This window comes from Hypomesus transpacificus, unplaced genomic scaffold (assembly GCF_021917145.1).
Source record: "Hypomesus transpacificus isolate Combined female unplaced genomic scaffold, fHypTra1 scaffold_30, whole genome shotgun sequence".
Lineage (NCBI taxonomy): Eukaryota > Metazoa > Chordata > Actinopteri > Osmeriformes > Osmeridae > Hypomesus > Hypomesus transpacificus.
The window spans coordinates 770,404-791,765 of record NW_025813826.1 but is presented as its reverse complement, the minus strand read 5'-3'; the positions used below and the strand labels follow the sequence as shown (position 1 = coordinate 791,765).

Here is a 21,362-nt window from a genome sequence, read left to right as displayed (position 1 = left end):
AGACGATGAGAGGGCACGGAGGGCGGGGAGAACGGTGGAGGCGGGGGGCAAGCACGGGTGGGGTGAAGAAGTCTCGGAAACCGATGGTGAAAAGGGTCGAGGGGGAGACGCGGAAACATACACGGGAAGGGACACTTTTAAAGTATATATGTGACGTCGATGAGGAGGAAGTGGTACGGCAAACGGCACTGAAGAGAGGTATGACTCTGGGCTGTTAGCTGATGGGGTTCGGGGGTGCTGACAGTATTGGGGCTATTATGGTAACTGTTGGAGGGGATGGGTATCTTGGGATGTTGGGTGTGGTGTAACCATTTTTGATGATGTTTGTTTGAAAATTTGTGAATTGTAACAATTTTAATAAAAAGATTAAAAAAAAAAAAAGGCAACGCCCGATCTCGTCCGATCTCGGAAGCTAAGCAGGGTCGGGCCTGGTTACTACTTGGATGGGAGACCGCCTGGGAATACCAGGTGCTGTATGATCTTTTGCTCACTCACTTTGAAACTGAAATCTGGCAATATACACAAGTAGTCCTTCATGAAAAGGGCTGGAAACTGTTTTCATTTTGCAGAGAGAGAGAGAGAGAGAGAGAGCCTTGCATTGCCATGGTTGTCATCGTATTTTGTACGGCCAAACCAGCCTGGCAACGCCCGATCTCGTCCGATCTCGGAAGCTAAGCAGGGTCGGGCGCCTGGTTAGTACTTGGATGGGAGACTGCCTGGGAATACCAGGTGCTGTATGATCTTTTGCTCACTCACTTGGAAACTGAAATCTGGCAATATACACTAGCAGTCCTTCATGAAAGGGGCTGGAATCTGTTTTCATTTTGCAGAGAGAGAGAGAGAGAGCCTTGCATTGCCATGGTTGTCATCGTATTTCGTACGGCCAAACCAGCCTGGCCACGCCCCTTCCAGGAAGTGATTCAGGGAGTGTGTTTGGACAGAGAGCAGGTGGCGATTTTGTTTGTACTGAGAGTTTTTTTGTGTTGGATTATCGTCTGTTATTGTTGTTTTGTAGAGTTTTGATTTGTAGTACATCCCCCAGCAGCTGTTTGGGGGAGAGGTTTTTTGTTTGTTTTGATTGGAATGTCCTGGACAGACTGCACAGTTTTGACCATGGACAATGCAGAAGAGATGGCCTCGAAGAACACCGGTGACGGGAGTGAAGGAATGCAGAAACAGAAGGCGGCGGAAGTGGAAAAACTGAGACGGGAGAAATTAAGAGCGGAAAAGGGGAGCACGAATCCAGAAAAGGAGAATGCAGAGGCAATGGGGAGTGGAGCGCACGAGGAGGAGACGGTGACAGTCGGGAGTGAACCAAGCTATAGCAAGAATTTGACGGTGTTGGTGGAGCTAGCGGGTGAGGACAGGGTCACCATGATGGAATTACTGAGGGCTGCACAGGATATATGTGGCCTTGTTGTCGGTTGCAGATACATTGGAATAAACAAATATGAAATAACAATGAACCATGAAAACGGAAAAAGGAGGTTGCTGGATGGATTTAAGATCAAACACACGAGGGTGATGGCGAAAGAGCTGACAAATGACGAGATGGTGGTTTCGTTCATAGGTTTGCCGGTTTACATCACAGACTTGGAAATATTAAAGAAGCTGTTGGACTGGGGGGTGAGGGCAATTTCGCCCATTATACAAGGAGGATGTGGCCTGGGACCAGGATCGTGGAGGGCACACGATTTGTGAAGGTGAAGTTTACAGACACTGTCAAGTCACTGCCTTACTCTACGCGTTTTGACACTGAAATGGGAGCACAATATTTTAGGGTCATTCATGATCGGCAGGTGAAGGTTTGCAGAATGTGCATACAGCCAGGGCATATAGTTCGTGAATGCCCAGAGTTTCTGTGTAGGAATTGTGGGAGGCAGGGGCACTATGCCAGGGAGTGTGACCGGTGGGAGCCAAAGTGCAAAGAATGTGGAGAGAAGGAATCAAATTGTGTGTGTAAAGGTGGGGAGGGTGAAGAGGAGGAGAGTGCCCTCTCAACTGATGAAGACAGTGAGTCGGAGGATGTTGGGGGTGAAGGAGTTGAGGGAAGGATGGAGGAGGGGTTTGTAGTGGAACAGCTAAGGGGGGGGTTGGGAACTAGCAGCAGCCCTGTGGTGGTGGATCAGACTGGTGAAAGTGTGGGGGGGGGCATTGGGTCTAGCCTCGACTCAAATATGGTTGCACTGACGGACCCTGCAAACGGGAGTTTGGGGAACGGAAAGGCTAAAGTGGATGCATGGGCGACAGGAGGGAAAGGTTCTGATCAGGGGCCTTTGCCTTCTAGAGTTGTGCGCACAAATGCTGACAGGAGTGCAGCCATGGAGTTTGAGAGGCAGCAGGCTGTGACTACTGAGAGTGTATCCGGCCGGCAGGAAGAAGTACCTGCAAGTGACCCCCCCGCAATGTCTGAGGGTGATGAGTCAGAGGAGGATTGTTTGGGTGTAGCAGGAGGGAGGAACAGGGCACTCCTAAACAGATCCGGCAAATTGGCTGGTATAAGGAAACAAAATCAAAAGAAGGGAAGAAAAAATGATGTTTACTGTAGAACACATTCTTTTCTGTCTGTTTTCAATGGTTACACTCACTTCAATAAATGTAAACGGGTTAAATAAGATGACGAAGTTAGAGGAAGTGTTGGTCATTTTTACATCTGACATTTTGTTATTGCAGGAAACAAAATGGGCACAGGCTAAAATACCGGAAATCAAAAAATGATGGAGGGGGATGTTGTTTGTAAACTGTGGAACAGAAAGATCATGTGGGGTGGCCATACTTATAAAAGAAAATGTGGTGGAAAATGTGAAGGAAATATTTAATGATGGGAAAGGAAGGGTAATAGCTATAGAGTTTGATATCAATAATGTAACATTTAGATTAATTAATGTCTATGCACCTAATAGAGGAAGTGAAAAAACAGTTTTCTTTGTTTCCTTGGGGTTGCTCTGCTCAGGGAATTGTATTCTGGTGGGAGATTTCAATGTGTTCTGTACTAAGTTGGATGTCTATAGGGTTGATAAGTTTCGACAAGATGCAGCACGGACCAGTTTTTTTAAGATGATGAGAGACAATGAGTTGATTGATGTATGGAGGATGGGTAATGCAAACAAAAGAGAATTTTCTAGGAGGTTGATAGTGGAGGGAGTTTTAAAACAAAGCAGGATAGATTTATGTTTGGCGTTTCTAGAAATAGCAAATAAGGTACACAACATACAGTATAAATTTACGGGATATAGTGATCATGCAGCAATCACACTTCATTTAGGGGACAGACAAAGGGGGAAGGGGGGTGGAGTTTGGTGTTTGAATGCAAGTGTGTTGTCTGAGACAGAATATAAGGACAAGGTGAAGGAGTGTGTTAGTGAGCAAATTAAGTGTGAGATGTTCGAAGTGGATGTGTGTGGTTGGTGGGAAGGTGTCAAAAGATTGGTGAAAAACCTAAGTATAAGTTATTGTCAAAACAGGAACCAAGTGAGAAAGAGAAAGGAATGTGTGCTGAGAGAAAGAATGGTGGAGGAATTAACACTAATGGATGACAATCCAAGCAGAGGTATTGGGGCATACATAAAAATCAAAGGGGAATTAGAAGCTTATGAGAAAGAAAGATGTCAAGGGGCAATAATTAGGAGCAGGGCTCAATATGTGGTGGAAGGAGAAAAATGTACATCTTTTTTCCTGGGGCTGGAAAAGCAGAAACAATGCAAAACGTATATACGGGAATTAGAAAATGAAGAGGGGAAGATAGTGAATGATTATGTAGGGGTGTTGGAAACGGTGCAGGGGTTTTATAGTAATTTGTTTAGGAAAGGTGGTGTGGATCCGGGTAGTATGGGAGAGGTGTTAGAAACAGTTGAGGCTAGGTTAACAGACAGTGATAGGGAAGTATGTGAAATGGATTCGTCTGAGTTTGAAGTCAAAGCGGCCATCAAGAGTCTGTCGACTGGGAAAAGTCCCGGCTCGGATGGCTTAACAAGTGAGTTTTATAAATGTTTCGGTGAGGTGTTAAGTCCTATTTTGTTGAAAGTATACAGAGAAATGGAAAGGAAAGAGCAGGTTAGTGAAGATATGTCAACAGGCTTAATCACTCTCTTATATAAGAAAATGGGGAATCAAATGCATTTAGGGAATTACAGAGGGATTAGTTTATTAAACACGGATTATAAGATTTTAGCAAAGGTATTAGCAAATAGAATTAAATCAGTAGTAGGGTCCATTGTTTCAGCAACACAGGCATATGGTATTCCAGGGAGAGATATAGCGGACACAATAGGGTCAGTCAGAGATGTGGTACCGTTTATGACAGAGGAGGGGGGTATAGTTTTGAGTGTTGATTTTAATAAGGCTTTTGATAGAGTGGAGCATGAGTTTATGTTTAGAACATTAGAGAAATTTGGTTTTGGAGATAGATTTGTGAAGTGGATTAGGTTGTTGTACAGTAGTGCAAAGAGTAGGGTTAAGTGCAATGGTGTGGTGACAGACAGTTTCGGTTTAGGCAGATCAGTGAGGCAGGGTTGTCCATTATCTGCATTATTGTACAGTATCACAACAAAACCTTTGGCCACAATGTTAAAAAAAGATCAGCACATACAGGGCATCATTATACCTGGAGGAGAAAGGAGTTTAATTCATCAATATGCAGACGACACGAACATAACAGTGAAAAACTTGGACAGTGTGAGGAGGGTGATCAAACTATTAGAAGTGTATGGGAAGGCATCAGGAGCAAAAATGAATATAGAAAAGTCTGAAATTCTCTGTGTTGGAAATGTGGATATGCAGGGATGTGAGATACCGTTAACAGTGGCAAAAGAAATGATTAAGGTGTTAGGGGTTAATGTAGGTGTAAATGCCAACGAGGCGAGAGATGTCACATGGACCGGGGTGCTGAACAAGGTGAAGCAGAGTTTAAATTTGTGGAAAAGGAGGAGTTTGAGGTTGAGGGGGAGGGTTATTGTCGTAAATTGTTTGATTTTATCGCAGGTGAACCATGTGTTGGCTACACTGGATTTACCATTGTGGGTGGTAAAGGATTTGAATAGGGCTATCGATCATTTCTTGTGGGATGGTAAGCAAGCTAAAATTAAGCATAGAGTGTTAATGAATGAATATAAGAATGGGGGTTTAAAATTGATAGATGTAGAAGTGAAGAAAAGGGCATTGCGGGTAAAGCTTGTTAAGAAATATCTGTATAATTGTAATCAGTATTGTTGGATGGGTTTTTTTGAGGAGTGTTTGCATGAGTATGGTGGATGTGGTGTGAACGGTCTTTTAATGATTTTCAACAAACGCAGGTGTGAGGGGATGTCAAGATTTTATAGGGAGGTATTTGAAGCGTGGGGGAACTATTTGAAGCATGTAAAGTATGAGTGTGGAAATAAGGCTGAGGTTGCTAATCAGCCCATCTTTCATAACCCCAAATTGACTCTCAACAACGAGTGTTGGTCAGCCAGTGTTTTGAGGAAGCAGGAGTGAAGCAGGTTAAACACTTACTAGCTGACAGTGGCAACAGGTTCAAATCAGAAGGGGAAATCATAGAGACCATCCATAGAGTAAATAGGGATGTGGAAAAGTACATAATAAAAGGAATGTATCAGAAGGTTATGGATGCTTTAAGTCCAGAGTGGAGAAAACACATGTTAGGGGAAGGAAGTGTTGGAGAGCCGGAGAGGATGGTGGATTTGACTGTAGAGAGGAAGGGCAAAGGAGTCAAATTTAAAGAGGTACAAACTAAATGTGTTTATATGGATTTTCTGGGGGATGGTATGGAGAGACCAACTTCAGAGAAAGTATGGGCAAAGGTTTTTGTGGATTTTGATGTGACTAAAGTGTGGGGTAATTTGAATGTAAAATACAATTGTATAGAGTGTGAGCATAATAATTTCAAAATAAGGCACAATAGAATATTCACAAACGTTATTTTGCATCAAATTGATAGGAACATCAGTAGATTGTGTGATGTATGTAAAGGAACTGATGAGAACTTTAACCATTACTTTGTTGAATGTCCAAGGTTGGTTGGGTTGTTTGCCAAGGTTAAGGAGTTGTTAAGTACACACTGTGGGGTCAAAGTGGAAAATCCTGTAGAATGGAAGAAACTTTTGTTATTTGGAATGCTGGGGAAAGTACAAGGGGTTAATGTTAATTTGGTAAACGCATTTTTGAGTCATGTACGGTATGCTATTGTGTATCGAAGAAATATGGCACATTATGAGGGGAGGGTAATTCCAGTTTGGGATTGGTTTGTGTCAGTGTTTAAAAAAATGTTAGGCTGGTGTACATGCTGAAGAGAGAAGACTTTCATAACTGCTTTGTGAAGAACAGCTCTTTAATCATGGTGACAGGAGCTGGGAGTTTAAGTTTCAATTTATGATGTTGCTTTATTTTATTTTGTTTTCCATGTAAGCATTCATGTGGTATCTATCCATTGTGTGTCTTCTGTAAATAATCGAAAAAAGTGTAAAAAATATTTTTTATAATAAAAAGAAAAAAAAAAAAAAAAAAAACAGCCTGGCAACGCCCGATCTCGTCCGATCTCGGAAGCTAAGCAGGGTCGGGCCTGGTTAGTACTTGGATGGGAGACCGCCTGGGAATGGCTCACCTCCCCCCCAAGTCCCTATTGCTCATCCTGGGATCACGATCACTTCCTGGGATCTCGTGATGGCGCTTTATTACACATTGTAGTTATTATATATGAATACATAAATTAAAACTCTCCCAAATCTTTTTAATTAATTGAAAAACAACCGAGATTAATCTCATTTGTCAGACAGGTTGGATTTAGTAAAAAACAACAGCCCCTGCACCAAAGAATTATATTTCTACATGAACCATGCAAGGAAAGTACCACAAAATATTCTATTAGAATTGACAGAAAGGTTGGATTTAGTAAGAAACAACAGCTCCTGCACCAAAGAATAATATTTCTACATGAACCATGCAAGGAAAGTACCACAAAATATTATATTAGAATTGACAGAAAGGTTGGATTTAGTAAGAAACAACAGCTCCTGCACCAAAGAATGATATTTCTACATGAACCATGCAAGGAAAGTACCACAAAATATTCCATTAGAATTGAGTTAATCATGAGGAGCTGAACAAGATGCAGAGAGTTCGGGTCCTGAGGCACGTGGAAATGCCAGCTACCTTTCAGGCAGCCCCCCTTGGTCAGAACTTGGAACCTCTGGCTATCTTTGTCCAGTATTTATTACAGTATTCAGTAACTTTGATATATAAACTTTGGTATAAACATATAAAACATATATAAACATAAAATATAAACATAAAATATAAACATATTGAACATATCAAACATATCAAACATATAAATAAATTGAACATATCAAACATCATAAAATATAAACCATATAAAATATACAAACTAAAACTGAAATCACAAGTGCACTAAGGTGCTTTCCTTTTTTCTAATACATCATTAACCACCCTTTTGAAATGCTCAAAACTTTCATACACCACACCTTCAAAACCCAAAGTGGTGGCCTTTCTGGTTACAGGGCAGAACGTAAAGATTTTCTGGTTGCTTCCAGAAACCGTATCTTTTGAGGGTGTGTATCTCTTACGCTGCCCCCCACAATTGGGTACCTGGCACGCCCCGCATGGCCTCAAGGATCTATGAGGCTTGGCTGGTTTGGACACAGGTACAGGTGGCGGTGCTGCTGGAATAAAGCCAGCACTGCCCTGACTGCAGGATGTCCCCAGCAGCATCATGGATGGAGCCCGTGGCTGTGCCGGGACCACCAGCAGTACTGGTGCTGCAGACACTCGAGGCGGGATGTACGTGGCAGGCTTGGGCTTGTTCCCCTGCTCTGCTGGTTTCTTCACTTCTAGCCTGCAATAACACGTGGGGAGTGACAGGATAGTGTAAGCATTCAACTATGTAAATTGGTGGTTAAGTATACTTGTGAAGGAATGTACTTACCTTCGCTTTGCCCCAAGCCTTTCCCCAGCCAAGTGATCTAGGTTCTTGTACTGTACTTGAGCTCAAGCTGGAACCGGTAAGGTTTTCGGCAGATTAGGTGCCTCTGGCATGGGGTCATAAGACAGTACTCGCTTGTAGACTTTCACCTTGGGCACAACTGTCGCCCAGTAGTTGGCCTTTTTCTCTTCCTTTCTGATGAAGTTGGAGATTGACTTGGCGTTAAGGTTTGGCAGGTAAATGGACAGGTTGCTAAGAATGGGATCGTCCCTTACTCGATCCACACTCCTCTTGTACTGCGCCTTTATAGCAGTATTCACTTTACTGGGGCTGGACTGGAGACAGGTGGATGGTTTTTCTGTATCTTGATGACCAGGTACAAAAGTCGGGTGTCCTCAGTCACCTGTGCTGTCTGAGGGTACCGCATCCAGCTGAACTTGGTCTTCTGAGCTGCCCTGTTCTCGGGTGTGCCCCCAGACACCGTCCAAACAGGGTGAAGCCCCATCTGGACTCGTACTTTTTTACAAAGCTCCAAGCGGTCTTGTCGTGGTCTTGAAGGGAACCAGTAGCAGCTACAATCTTCTGCCTCAGCTTGGCAGGTACTAGGTGCTGGTCACTATTGTCTGCCAGTTCCAGAAGCAGCAAGGCCAGTGCTTCTACTTCATCCTTCATCTGGACATCCTGCAGTGCAGGGCTTTCCTCTTCCTCCACCTGCTCTACTTGTGTAAGGCTGACATGTGCCCTACTGATGGTGTCCACGTGATCCTCCCCTGAATCTGACCACACGTCAAAACACCCTCATCTTCTGACTCCTCTTTGCTCTGTTCAGCCGACTCCTCATGATCACCTTCACAAGACTCCTCAACGTCACGATACTGCTCTTCTTCAACTGCAAATATGTAAAGTATAAACAACAAATGTGTCAGGACAGTTAAAACAGTGTTGACAGAAAGGAGTGGCTATGGAAACATGGGTAACATCATTGCTTTATGAGTAAGTGCTGTACTGTGTGACTTAACCCTTTTCTGCGTAGTAATCCCCGGCCGTGAAGTCGGTGGACTGGCGTGGCAAACTCCATGCCGAGAAGTTCCTTCCTCTGGACTGTCGTACTTCTCTGGGTAGGGTAGAGGAGCAAAGAAGTTGGGCTCCAGCACGTGGTCTTTGCCGAAGAGCAGTTCAGCCTGCCGGTTCATGCGCTGGATCTGCCTAGCATCTATACAGGTTGTGTGCCGCCCCTATCCACCAGCAACACGGAGTGATTCCATACGGCACAGCAAATGTGATAACATAGACCTGAAACACATAACCATGTATATGTGTTACAGAAAATATATACAATTAGGAGGGATGATGTATCAAAGCTATGGAAAACATGTATAATGGATTATAAATAGAACATTTGCAATAAAGCAGTGTTTATATTTCATAATTTACTTGGAATGGCAAAACTCCACATCTCTTTGAAGGAATGGCATTGTACAGGTGTGCATGCAACCCTTCCAAAGATTGGGTCTTTTCTGCATTCTTTTTTTACTGCCAGTAATTTACTGTAAATTTATACTTTTAATTATACATTAAAATATTGTTAATTTACACTTTTACTGTAAAGGTAATGCAACTAGTAGCCAGTAATTAGGGTTCCTCCGTCAGGAGGACCCTATTGTGTTTGTTGGTATTATTATTATTATTCTAGTAATTTATCTCATGAACACATTGGTAAAAAGTTTTGAAATTTGGCATATTGATACAACATGCCACAACTACAGCCCAAACACAGACTGGCCCACATCAGATCATATGGGGCGCCACAGGCGACGCCCAAATGTCCGATTTTCAAAGTGATAGCATTTCCACCCCATTGCTCAAATTCTTCTGAAACTTGCTGTGCATGCCTTATTTCTCATGGCAAACAAAAAAGCCTCAAGGACCCATAAGGTCCGTCTGCTCGATTTTCCTGTACAGTGATAATTTGGGAAAACCTTCAAAATTCCTCTTCTCTTGAACCAAAGGTCTAATTAACTTGAGATTTTGTACAGATATGTATCATTGACGTATTTAAAAACGTAACTTATAGCAATTGAATAAAATACTAAATAGCTGAAAGGGGTGTATTTATGTACATTTCCACATTGCCTCAATATGTTTGTGTCACTAAATCAAAGTTCATTTTGAATGATGGGTTTTCAAACCTAATAGGCTTTAAGGTGACACGCCCATGAAGTACCATAAACAATTTCACCTTGATATGTCAAAATATGACTGAATTACAGCTGTTTGAACTTGGACCAAATCTGACAATGCTCGCCATTGGAGAAACAACTTTTTTTTGTGCAGTAACTGAACATGCCAATACTCAACACTGAGAATAGCTCAACGACCTGGAACGGTGAGCTGCAAAGTACAAGGTCGTAGGTTCAAATCCAGGAACCCTGAGTCTGTCTCAAATTTGAATACATGTTTAGTTAAACAGGATGACATCGTTCTGAAGTACCATGCGCAATTTCACCTTGATATGTCAAAAAATCATTGAATTACAGCTGTTTAAGCTTTGGCCGAATCGAACAGGATATACATCTTTTTTGAGGGGGACAGAAACTGATCAGATATTCTCAGCCTTGCGGGTAGCTCAATGGATTGAAGCGTTGTACTGCAAAGCATAATGCCACAGGTTTGAATCCAGGCACAGTCTTTTGGCCTGTCATAATTTTGATTACTTGTTTAGTTAAACAGGCAGACATCATTCTGAAATACCATGCGCAATTTCATGCAATTTAACCTTGAAATGTCAAACTTTTCTTAACCTTTGTCCCAAAGCTGACAAAAAACTAATACTCATATCACGCAGTCGGAGCACAGCCAGATAATCAGCGTCAGCACCCTTGGGTACCCAGCATGCAGTGCGGCATGTCCAAAATTGCAAAGACTTGTGGAAAATAGTTTGGTTACAACAGCCTTGCGAGGGATTTCACTTGTTGTGTTTGTTCATTTAGATGTTTGTAATGTTATTGTTGGTTAGTTAATATAATCTTGTTGGTCACCCTGATTGTGTATGTTGTATAGTTTAATCGGACTAGAGAGTCGGCTGCTAAACCGGTACAGTCTCTTTTTGCAAGAACCTGAATACGAATGCTGTCTTAGCCCAGTTGACCACATGGTTTCAATTAGTTGTGCATTGACAGAGTCTGGATGGTGGCCAAACATGAAGTCGTTTTGCTCTCTTGATGTCAAAATTCTCGATCTTCTGCAGTGTATATGTTTATAATATTATGCGATATTGCGGAGGAACCCGCATCGCTGCTTGCAGCTATATTTTACTGTAAATTTATCATTTTAATTATACATAAATACTGTTAATTTACACTTTTACTGTAAAAGTAATGCAACTAGTAGCCAGTAATTTACTGTACATTTTAAATTTTATTAACACTGCAAAATACTGCAAATTTGACTTGTTAACTGTGATTTTACTACACAAACGTGCATTGGATTTGCTACATTAAAAGTCAAAGCAAGAACTAAGAAAACAAAGACAATACTCATTTTTTAATAATGAAAAAAGTATTAAATTCACTATTCAATTATACAATTTACCATAGGGCTGTCCTTTAACATACATTCTCATTAAATTCACTATTCAATTATACAATTTACCATAGGGCTGGCGCTTAACATACATTTTCATTACATTTACTATTCAATTATACAATTTACTATAGGGCTGTCCCTTAACTTAAATGTTCATTAAATTCACCATTCAATTATACAATTTACTATAGGGCTGCCCCTTAACATAAATTGTCATTAAATTCACTATTCAATTATAAAATGTACTATAGTGCTGTCCCTTAACATACATTTTAATTTTTAATACTACTATTTCACATTTACAAAGACCATTCAAAATCAACAAGCTTTCTTTGGAGTGTGCTCACATTTTGGTTTATGCCTCCACGCCTCTTTGATTTTGAGCCTTGCTCTGGGTTAATGCCTAAGAAGCACCTGTAAACAATAATCAGAACCAGAATCAGAAGGGATTTTATTCACCATGAATGTTTGCACAAACAAGGAATTTACTTTGGCAGGGAGGTGCATACATTAAACATATAGGAATATTGAAACTTAAATATGTGGAATAACTATACAAAAGGAGCAAAGTCTAGCTAATACTAAGGGGGTCTGGCTAATACTAAGGGGAATAAAAAATAAAATATAAGTAGCCCTAATTTACAATCTAACCTAAAAATACTGATAGTGCAAACGATACAATAGTGCAAATTGCAATGTGCAGGGTGTCATTGTGCAGATTGTGAATTAAGTCAGTGTGAGTCCTTGGCCTTGTTTAAGAAGCCAACAGCGGATGGGAAGAAACTGTTCCTGTGGCGTGAGGTTTTGGTCTTGATGGACCGCAGCCTTCTGCCGGAAGGGAGTAACTGGAACAGGGAGTGTCCAAGTGGGAGGGGTCGGCCACAATCTTCCTCGCTCGCCTCAGGGACCTCGAGGTGTGCAGATCCTCGAGGGAAGGCAGATTGCAGCCGATCACCTTCTCAGCAGTGCGGATGATACGCTGTCTGATACGCAGTCTGCTCTTGGCAGTGGCAGCAATGGCAGCAGCGTACCAGATGGTGATAGAAGAAGTGAGGATGGACTCAATGATGGCTGTGTAGAAGTGCACCATCATTGTCTTTGGCAGGTTGAATTTCTTCAGCTGCCGTAGGAAGTACATCGTCTGTTGTGCTTTTTTGGTGAGGGAGCTGATGTTAAGTTCCCACTTGAGGTCCTGGGAGAGGATGGTGCCCAGGAAGCAGAAGGACTTCACAGTGCTGACTGGGGAGTCACTCAGGGTGATGGGTACTCTCAGGGTAAGCAAAGACAACTTTGAGTTTTACAGATTTAATATTGCATTGTTATCCAAGGCACACGCAGTGGTGCCCCTTCCCCTTTAACCAAATCGTACATGAAATAATTTAGTATCTTGTGGACATTTCCTAAAAGTCATCATTCATTCATCAAAATCAGTCTAGGTAATAAAGCATTGGAGGCAGGAAAAAATGCCAAATGAACAACCAGAAATACTATCCAAGCAAGATAAAAAAGCAATACCATCCAGTGTTATTTTAAGTGTTACAATACCTTTGGATAAACTCCAAGGTGCAGGAGCTATCCTCAGGATATTGCAGGTTCAAATTGTAGTAGCTAGCAAAAACCGCAGCTATCCCGTTGATAAAGCGATCATGTGGTCCCATCACCACCTGTCCTTCAATGGACAGCATCCATGTGCTAGGCTTCATCAGGTCGCCTGAAGGGAACAGAGATACCCATCTATCACTACTGTAAAGAAGTGGAAATGTTCAACATTGAATGCTTTTGAAAACTGTGGCCCACTCACTGACCATTGTTATTGGTCTAATTGACTGTCTCTTGCACACCTGACACCAGAGAACATTAAGCCTATTTAAAATAACCACATACAGCTCAAAATATCAATATCAAATCCAGATTTCAACAGTACCTTGGACAATCAAGCAGGGGGTGCTTGGTAACGTCACTGTCCTCTGCACATCAACAGCTGTAGCACACGGCTGTAAAATAAGAAACAACACACATCAATAGTTGCATATGTTCAACATGGTGCATAAGAGAATGAAATTAAATCACAATCACCTTTTAAAAAAATATTTTAAACAACTTACATCATTCTCAAGCATGATGGAATTCTTGGGCTCTTTAAAATATGCCATCAGGAGCATAAGGACACATGCAGCCTTGTCTGAAGTCTCTGGCTCGTAAGTGTTCAGGACATCCTCGATCCCAGGACGACGGCTGTGTTCCTGGAAGAAACGAATGGCTAAACTGCCTTTTCCGTTCATGGCCTCCTGCAACTTATTGACGATGGAGACATCTGTCAGCAGACCAAAGTGGGAGTAAAGGCCTCTTTGCGAGAAGAGAAAAGGCCATTCCTCCTTTATTTCTGCAATGGCTGGTTCAGGTACCGGCGCTGAATGATGTAGGTCTTCTCCATCAGAGGGTCAGCTCTCTCTGCCCCGCCCATCCCTTCTTCTGAGTAGATGTTGGACAGTTGCCTTTTCATTTCATCCAAGGTTGCCTCGGTCTCTCCAGCAGGAAGTTCTTCAGGACACCACCTCACACATCCGTACTGATCCACAGGGCCTCTTGCCATTTCTCTGGCCCCCTCTGCCACCCCAATGTGGGGCCTTCTCTCTCTGCGTCGCCGTGCAAGAGTGTTTTTTCTATTTTTATATTCTACTTTCATTTTAATTTGCTGAAGAAGAGAGTGACAGCCATCTCCAATAATGTCTCCTTTTTTCCCAACATCGGCAAAAGTATTCGGATAGTCCCTTACAATGCTCCGGGCAATGCTTTGACACATTCCTCTGGTTGGGTTGGGATCCTTTTCCAACATTTGGCCCACCACTACCTTCACCATATCTCTTCTGTCCCCTGGTGATGGTCTTGTTTGATCTGCCACTGCTTTTTGAACTGCTGCTGGTGTCTGGTACCATCTGACCCGGAATTTTGTATACCATTACTGGCCAGGAATTGTGGGTGACGACAAAGATGATGAGGGAACTGGAGTACTTGGTGAGGTACATAGTGAGGTACATAGAGTATTTGAGCGGAAAGAAGAGCATGTGCTTTCAGAACTTGATGATGAGGGACATGGAGTACTTGAGCCAAGTGAAGAGGCAATACCAAAGTCTATGTCAACCACTAGAAATCCTAGAAGTGACAAAAGAAGAAAAGATTATTAGATATACAGAAGGAAAAAGTTTGATCGAGTATTCTTGCTGAAAAAAGTTTCAGTTTGTACATGTAAACTTAAATGGTGCAATTTGTACCATTCGGCTGTTAAAGAACAAATGTTCTTCAGCACCCCTAATGCTCAGATGAAGATAAAAATTATACTAAAACTATGTTTATTTGAAGTTGATGTCACGTGTTTGTCCAATGTTCACATTACACTGTCAAAATATGGATTTACCTTCATTCCGAATGCCACTCAGCAGTTTTCGACACTGGATTGGTCTGAGGTATTTCTCCAGATCCTTTTCTTGTACCAAAGCAAGGTCTGCCCTGGGGGGTATTCCAGGTTAGCCTGGCTGCCAGCCCAACTTCTCCCCGCCCACAAAAAAATGTGGTCGGGAAGTTGGGTCTGGAGGGTCTCGTATTGGGGAACAACTACAGAAAACCAGAATCTGGGCGAACCAATGACATTGCCAGGGCGGGCTTTATACGATGATGGACAGATGATCAACAATAAAGTAATCAACAACGTTACGAAAGAGCGCTTGGGTTGAATTCGTTTTCAACAAACAACATATTACGTTGCTCTGATTGATTGTAGGTCTATCCAATTGAGCGAAGAGGCATTTGTTTAACGAGTTCGGTTGAAACACGCACCGTGTCACAGCCCAACGGAGAGTTTTCAGACTCATATTCTGACTAGAATTATGAGTATGACAACGTCAGGCTAATTCCAGGTAGCGGGTTTAAAAAACACTGAGATTAACCCTGAATTCTGAGTTGAGTTACTCTAACATGGGAAACTCTGAAAATTCAGTTCCAGAAAAGCTGATATGAATTTGTTAACTCAACTCGGAGTACGTCAACTCAAGAGTTAAGCGCGGGCATGAGAACTATTGAAAGCCAACATCAATGGAGCTCCGATTCTAGGATCCACCATGGCACATGGCGAAAAAAACGTTGCATACTCCACCAAACTTCAGATAAAAGTTGTATTTCGTGTTTATGGTCGAGCACATATTCCAGGAAAAAAGCAACACGGCTGTAGCAGTGTATATGCTGCCGAGTCAATGCATACATTTGAAGGCAATAGCCAGTCCATAAATTGAACATTTAACCCCACTGTTTGTTAATATTACAGGAGAAAAAGTGTTGTTTTATTAAATGTAAAAACATACTACGAACCGGTAACGCATTTTGCTTAGGCTATACGCTTGTGATTGTAGCCTCGACGTCACCTTAGTTTTAATCATATTCGACATGATACTAAGTAAATATCAATTGGTGCCTATTTCAATTTGTAATAGCAGTTTCCCCCAACAGAATGTTTTTCATCAAAAGATGATGATGATGATTAAGATGACGAAGAGACATTGACTGCTGCCGCAGAAATGGATGCAGAGAATTATTTATGTAGCTACTGGTAGTTCTCTCAACATCTACTTTTATTTACAGGCTTGTACGGAATTGTCAGTTACACTGACATTGTGAGAATAATTAATATTCAAAAAACGATTTGCACATTCTGATCCTGTTGAACAGAGCATGGATGCTGTATACAGTGAGATGTTCATTTAATGGCAAGTGAACTTTGCATGTGGAACTGTGAAATGTAGCTAATGTAATCTCATGTATACCCAGTTACAAGTAAATGAGTTGTACAAATTGCACCTCGTGACGAAAGTGCCAAAAACTGATCAAGAGATGGTGTAGGCCTACTTAAGGTAGAAGAATAAAGGCTAATCTCCAAAAAGATTTACTGGAACACCAGTTACGGGAGGATGCATGGTCACAGGTGATGTTAATTGTAGGAACAATAACCTACATTAATATTAATTGTTGAATTTGCTGAATTTTCTATTTTGACCAAGAGATGTTTACATAGGGCAGAAGAATAAAGGCTGATCTTGTAAGGCTATCCACCTGCCCCCACCTCTCATTTGGTAAAATATGGAGTTACTGGATGGAGTCTCAACTTGATGGCTCTCACATCTTTGTAACTTACTGTAGCATTGCTAGACATGTTGATAAGTAAGGGTCAAGATTCTGGTGTGATTGTAGTTGTTCTTGGGTATAAAAGGAATTGTGAAGCATTGTTCTGTGGATTCTTGATCTCCTGAGACCTTCTCCTCAGCTCTGGCTTGGCCTAGGCCTACTCCTTCTTCCTCACCTCATGCTTTCTATCTCTGGTTTACAATAATCATGGTAGAGTAGGCATAAGAGTTAACTTAATTGATTGCATTAATTTGCAATATGATAAAATGATTATATTATTTAACCTTCATGTGACCATTCTTGCTCTGATTTAACCCAAAGAGTCAAATAACTGTAATTCCATTGGTATTGGCATTATTTGGTTAATGTTAATACACTGTTCAGTTTCCCATCTTCCTTCAAACCATAGGGGAATTAGTTTTGGTTGTTTGGCCAATATATCGACCCCCAACAATGTTGAAATAGATTTGCTGAAATAACAGTTACAGAAAGGTAGCCTACATCATGTAAATTGTAGGAATCATATGAATCATGTAAATTGTAGGAACAATAGCCGATAGAAATAGGCTACTCATTGTTGGATTTCTATTTGTAGGCAATAAAGAAAACTAAATATAATTTCAATTATTTTTCTTTATTTCAGTGTCAATTCTGAGTGCAAATCCACGGCGAGTAACACTATCGATGAAGACCCAAGGGCTGAGAATGTTGCTAAAATAAATTACAGATTGTGACAGGAAACGGTGACGTTAACTTAGGTATTAATCAGGGAATTAAAGTACATCAAACCGCAGTCTTAAAATCGTCTCCCGGCGTATAATTAAGCAAATTAATTTTTGTTCGATATCGCTCGGCTGAGCCAGGAAGTGATATGCCGTGTCTGCCAACGCTATCAGGCTAAGAAAGTGGGGGCGGATCGGTTGAAACCAGAGTTTGGCATGGATAACCTGCTATCGAGCAGGTTAGTTTCAAGGAGTAAGTTACCACGGAAAAAGGTTTTGTTACCTCTCTTTCTGGAACGCGGAACTCGGAGTATGCCTCTTTTCAGGGTTAAACAACTCAAAGTTTTCATTAAACCCGCTACTTGGAATACCCCCCAGGTCTCCACACCAAGCTCTTCAAACCCTTCCACCATGGAAGTCAGGGTTTCAACAGGCCTGGTAGAAATGTTAAGACTGCTTCCTTGATCTCTAGATCAAGGAAGGATCTAGATTAATTATCTAGATTCATTATCTGAATGATCAGAATGTGTTAAACATGAATCAGTTTCCATTGTGCACAAATGGTCTGTTTGTGATTAATTCAATAGTTGATTAGTCATTGATTGAACATTGCAGCCCTAACTGAAACAAGCTTCCCATCTATATTTTATCTATCTCTATCCCCAATAACTAAGTTGTGCATTGTATTTTACCACTAGTCACTGTCCCGTTTCTTTTCTCACCTGGCTGCTTAAACTGAAAAAGAATGGTGAAGGGCAATTAGTGACAGGTCATGCACTTTGTAAGCTGGAAGAGGGTGGTAGTCAAGCAAATCCTTGTGCTTGATGCAAACATAATCATCTGAGGCTGCTCCTAATTCACAGTAGATGCCCATGTCTATCAGCTTTGGAAAAGTATATTTCTCTGTCACAAAGTGCACAGAATCTTGGTAAACAATGACCAGGTTAATTTTCCCAACATAAAGTTCTTCATCTTTGTTCTCAAGCAAAACAAACATCCCTTTTTTGTACACAGTGCCCTTCACTGTTACACTATTACAAGCCACTGCAGATTGTGACTCCAACTCATAACTAGCTACAGATGCTCTGATCCTGTCATTGTAATCGTTCACATGAAACTCTGTACCCTTTTTCTACTTGTATAGGTGGAGGGAACAGGTTTCCTGCACTCAAGTAGGCTTGCAGTAGTTGGTGTCTCTCTGCCAGAGTTTTGCAAAGACTTTTGAAGTTGTGTAATTTTCTGGCACACTGTTAGAAAAACGTGTGTTTGCTTTCAAATCTTAGCGTCCACAGGCGGATTAGTGGCCCAAAATGTATGATCAGCTCTGGATAATGGCACAAATAATGATGCTTTGGCTTTAGGGGACGGTCAGGGAACAGCTTTTTCCTATAGTATATGTACTCTTCAATAATGACTTTTAGATATGCTACCTGGCCTGCTGTAATGGCTGGTGCACAGACATGTTCCACTATTTCTCTTAGCTGCAAAATGAGCTGCCATATCTCATTGTCACAAGGATTCTTTATCCTGTCACCTACCAAGAGGGGTAGCAATCTAAGAAAGCACCAGTTTTTAACTGCATGCCCTCTTAATCTCTCACAGCCAGGAGAGAGATCTGCCGGTTTGTCGTTGCCATAATTTCCTTTGTATTTGAATTGGTTCTTACACCGATTTAATTGAAGGTAAGTAAAATGCTTCTACTTGACTAAAGTGTCAATAAACAGAGAAAGGTCGTAAGAGACGATACCCTCAAACAAGTCATGGCCAAGGCATGGTGGAAGGCCAGGCTGGCAAACATGGAAATGAGCAAGCTGATTAAAAGGAGAGTCAGACTTAATGCCGCATACAGAGTTGGTGTCACTAGTTTTTAGATCATCCAAGTGACTTTTGTACAGTTCTGCTGTTCTAACGGTACCACACTCATGTGGTTCGTTAACAAATCTGCCCCTATCTATCTCACAGTACCGACAGAAATAATCAGCCCGACTGAAATTTTCCAAAAAGCCACCAATACAGTGGGAGCCCAAGTTATCTCCCGAAATGGCAACCAAAGTACCTTTAACTGCACTGCCATCATGCATCACAAAACCTCTCTCCTCCAAGACTTTGAGGTCCTTGATCAGAGTTTCAAACACTTTGTTCGTACCAAAGTACTTAAAATCACCCTCCTTACAGAGGAGGACAAGTTGCATTTGATTAATGGTCGACCCATAGTGTGGGAAAATGTCCGTCAGGGTTGAGTAAACTGCTAACACTTTGTTTTTTTTTCCCTGAACCAAGTGGGTTGACCACCTCAAATGCATCTTGGTATAATATTATACCAATTGAGGAAGGCTTAGATTTCAGTAAAAGATTGTTTTGAAATCCCTCTCCATCCCTAACATCCTGATAGACATCAGGAGCAGAGGGTTCCAACCGGGTGGCGGCATACTGGCCTTGAACAGACTGACTTTTGAAGAGTGCAGTCAATGTCTCCAGCACAGGTATGTATTGTGCAAAGCACTTTTTGCCGTTTCCATCAGTTCCTAAGAACTGTGGCACACAACTCTTTTTAAATGCTCCCTTCCTCTTTATGTCTGTGCTTAGAACTCCTCTATTATAGAGCTTGAGTAGATCCCCTGCATTCAATTAATCAATAATGTTGCTTATAGTGGCTTCAGGAATTCCAAGTACCTTCAACTTCTCACTCAAAATGCTAAAGGAATGTGACAGGCCAAGCTCATGGGCATTTTGAAAGTCCTCAATGATCGTTTGTATGGTACTTGCCGGTAACAATAGCTTAGCTTGTAATTTTAAGTAGAGAAGTGTAAGGTTTTGTAAAAAAAGGGTTTCATCCACAGCAAATGGCATTTCTGATTCATGTTGTTCATCAGAAATATCGAAACATGACTGACTAGACTCAGGCTGATTCAAAGGCTCTGTGGGAATAGACTTATCTAGAACCAACTCATCCAGATCCTCTACACGTCTACTTGCGTGTTTCCTGGAAACATGTGATGCAAAACTGGATGCAACTGTAAAGCTGTGTTTGCAACCTCTGAATGGGCATTAAGTTTCCAATCCATCTTTTACGTGCGACTTCAAATGCTTTACAAGCGAAGTCACAGTGTCACATTTAAAAGCACAAGACAGAGCCACACACTTTAAGGGTGTATCAAATGGCTTGCAATGCTGCAAAGATTCTGGTCCTTTGTGGTCTCTATACATATGAGTCTTCAGAACAGTGGCTTTCCGGTACATCCGAGGACAGTCAGGTACACCACATTGATATTGATAATAGGGACTGTTACTGTGCAGCTTTGTATGCTGAGTAAATTGAACAACAGTCTCAGACACATGCTCACACAGGTTAAATTTACAGTGGAACATTGTTCACCAAAAGGCTGACAAAATCCAGAAAATGAACTGGCTAGCATGGGTATAAAATAGGCAATATATATTACCTTGTCAACCATCGATCAGCAATACGTTAATTGAGGAGGGCAGGGGAATGGGCAGAGATCTGAAGGTGGGCTGAAATGAAAGAAAAATTTATGAAAATAAATTAAACATATATCTGCATCCAATTATTGTCAGCTAAATTATTTAGAAACAATACCTTTATTAATGCACTGCATGCTGACAATACAAATACTGATAACAAAACAAAATGTTTGCTCAACTCCTATAACTTTCAGACTTCCCATGTATTGTTTTATATTTTTTACCATCAACCTGGAATTGGCTGAACAACGACATGTGGAGACCATTAACTTTAAATGGAAACACACAATTTGAGTTTTCAATGTAGTGGAAAGATCAAGATTTTAACAGTGTAGTACTGTATTTGTATATCTGGTGAAGGGGTGTATCAAATCAAATCAAATTTATTTGTATAGCCCTTTTTACACGCAAGCATGTTACAGAGGGCTTCACATATGCCCATAGAACTGCCCCTCAACCAACCT

General features: G+C 41.4%; 2 pseudogenes; one reads left to right on the top strand and one right to left on the bottom strand.

The window, feature by feature from the left end:
* The first annotated feature begins 620 nt into the window (after positions 1–620).
* LOC124463681 lies at positions 621–741 on the top strand (annotated as a pseudogene).
* An 11,079-nt stretch (positions 742–11,820) lies between these two features.
* The window catches only part of LOC124463561, a 51,685-nt pseudogene continuing 42,143 nt past the window's right edge, over positions 11,821–21,362 (bottom strand).